Source organism: Apium graveolens, unplaced genomic scaffold (genome assembly GCF_009905375.1).
Source record: "Apium graveolens cultivar Ventura unplaced genomic scaffold, ASM990537v1 ctg4630, whole genome shotgun sequence".
NCBI classification, from domain to species: domain Eukaryota; kingdom Viridiplantae; phylum Streptophyta; class Magnoliopsida; order Apiales; family Apiaceae; genus Apium; species Apium graveolens.
Genome location: NW_027418626.1, coordinates 112,324 through 115,109, shown reverse-complemented (window position 1 = coordinate 115,109; position 2,786 = coordinate 112,324).

Here is a 2,786-nt window from a genome sequence, read left to right as displayed (position 1 = left end):
CATGCTATAAGAAATTTGCAGTGATAATTAATTTGTTGTAGAAGACACATAAAAAAATTATCAAAACTTACTTGATCTTTATATTAAAAATCAAATTAGTTGTATCACAAATCTTGTTCTTGAACATTTTAGAACACAACTATTTTTTGAGAGAATGCAAGAAATTCTTGATCTGTTTTATTTCTTCTAAACTAAGGACCTGTGACATGTTTTATAGATCAACATGCATAGTTTACAGAAATTGCACTAAAATAAACTAACAAATTTTCTAAAATCCTATTTGCCTATTTCTATTTAAAGTGCAACAAATCTGCATAAAATCTTCTAAGTCTGTGATTCTCCTTTGTCTAGTTCATCTTAGCCCTTAATCTTACACTTCTCAAGCTGCATTTTTATACTTTTTATTTTAATGATAAAACGGTTTGTTGACAAATAATTTTGAATCTTCATGATTGATGCATTCTGTAATTGAAGCTTTTATCGAGATTTTCAAATTGTATAAAGATGTATGTATCGAGATGTAGAACGGCTTGTCGATATCTCCACTTCTCTACATGTGTAAATGACTTGTCGATATCTTCACTTATTTTGACTTGTGGATATCTCCTCTTCTCTACAGGCGTTTTGACTTGTCGATATCTTCACTTCTCTACATGTGTCTTGACTTGTCGATATCTTCAATTCTCCATATGTATTTTGACTTTTCGACATTTCCACTTCTATACATGTTAAACAGACCTATCGACATCTCCACTTCTCTATAGGTCAAATTGACTTCTCTACAAGTAGAGTGACTTCTATACAAGTGAAGTGACTTCTCTATAAGTGATGTGATTTCTATTGACTTCTCGATATACTTCTCGATATAACTTGATCTGTGACTTCTTAACATTTGACTTAGAATATTTTTCAATCTACAACTTTATTCTTCACCAAGCAGTTTATCTTCATTCTGAGGCATGATCAGGCTTGATCTTCTTCCAGATTTTAATTCCTAATTTGTTGGTTATTTACTGAAAAGTATTTTAGTCTATTCAAACAATTTTACACACTCAAGAAACATCATTAAAAAATACATAAAATTACAAGTAACTAAACTTAAGATTATAAATGTGACTTAGTCTTTTTATGTTAAGTCATGTCTTGCACAACACTAAATATTTCTCGAAACATTTCTGTGAAGCATGAAGGTTGATGTTGTTGTACTATATTCGATGTTACTTATTGAAAGGGTTTAGGCAAAACTAAAATATGAGGCTTTGATTTAATAAAATTACCCGAAAATAAATGTATATTAATTGAATGAAATTTACTTAATCTTTTATAATTAACTTTTTAGGATGACTTTAATGTAAAATTATTTTTATATTATTGACTAAATTGTTATATCATTCAATATTTGTTATAGAGTTTAATTAATTATTTATATATATATATATAATCTTTATTAAAATAATTTAACATAGGGACCAAAAATATTGTTCTTTAAAATTAATTTATGATTTTACCAGCTTCTTAAATATTTACAAAATATATGTTTTTCTGAATATATTTGCAAAGTACGATTTTGAATAATGGGTTGCATTTTATGTTATATATAATTTAAGATATGACCCTTTTAGGTTGTAAATATGGTCGCAAAGTTACCGAATATATTTTCACAAAAAAAGTTCAAAAATTCAAATTGCAAATTATGTCGCAAAATATATTTTTGCAAATATTTTTTCAAAAAATAATAGTATATTTGTGAATTTTTTTCAAAACTTAGGTGTTTTTGAAGAAAACCCCCTTAAAAATGTTATAAGTTTATATTCAACAAATTTTAAAATAAAAAACTAAGTTTTTAGAAGTATATCAATTGAAGAGTAACATTAAAATAGAATAAATTTATATTAACTTAAGAAAAATATTTTATATTCTTTATCAAAAGATTGATATAAAAATTTTATATTAACTAAAATTTATAATTTTGGGGGCCCTAAAATATAAGCATGAGTACAATTTTTTCATTTTTTAATTATTAATTAAAATAAATTATATGTATAAGTACAAAAAAAATTTGGGGCCTTGGGGGTATGAAGCGCCAATTTGACTTTATTAAGAGGTTTTCACCGACTGGCTAATCAAAATTATAATTAAATACTTTTTCTATCTCATAGAAATTTTTGTATTGGAAAAGAATCTCAACAATTTAAAGTGTCTTATAAAATGTGGTTGTTTAATTTCTCTAAACAATATTATTTTTTCTAAATAAAAATATAATATTCAAATTTATTAAAAAAATAAAGTGAATTATAAAATTATATTTTATAATAATTTTAAAATTTGTGTCATGTATCATAAAAGAATTATAAAAATGGGGGAGTGGATGAGTATTAACTTTGTATTCTTTTCAACCACGTTTAAATTTTTAAATATAGAAAACTGCTTAAATGACAACGACGGATAACAGAATGAAACAATATATATATATATTAGATTTTTTATTTTATTATTTTATATAAACAATTTATAAAAAATATTAATATCATATTATTGAAATTAATGAAATTAAAATATTTACGTATTATTTATCATATATTATATTATATACGGATTCAAAATTTAAATTATTGAAATTTTAAAATGTTCTCCTACTACAACAAATAGGTAGCCTATAGAAAATTGGGAGTCGGTATACGTGGATTACTTGATATTATTTATTTATTTTAATTTTTTTTCTTATTTATTAATTACTTTATTATATTATAATTTGAATTACTAAAATTAATTTTAGAAGTATTTAA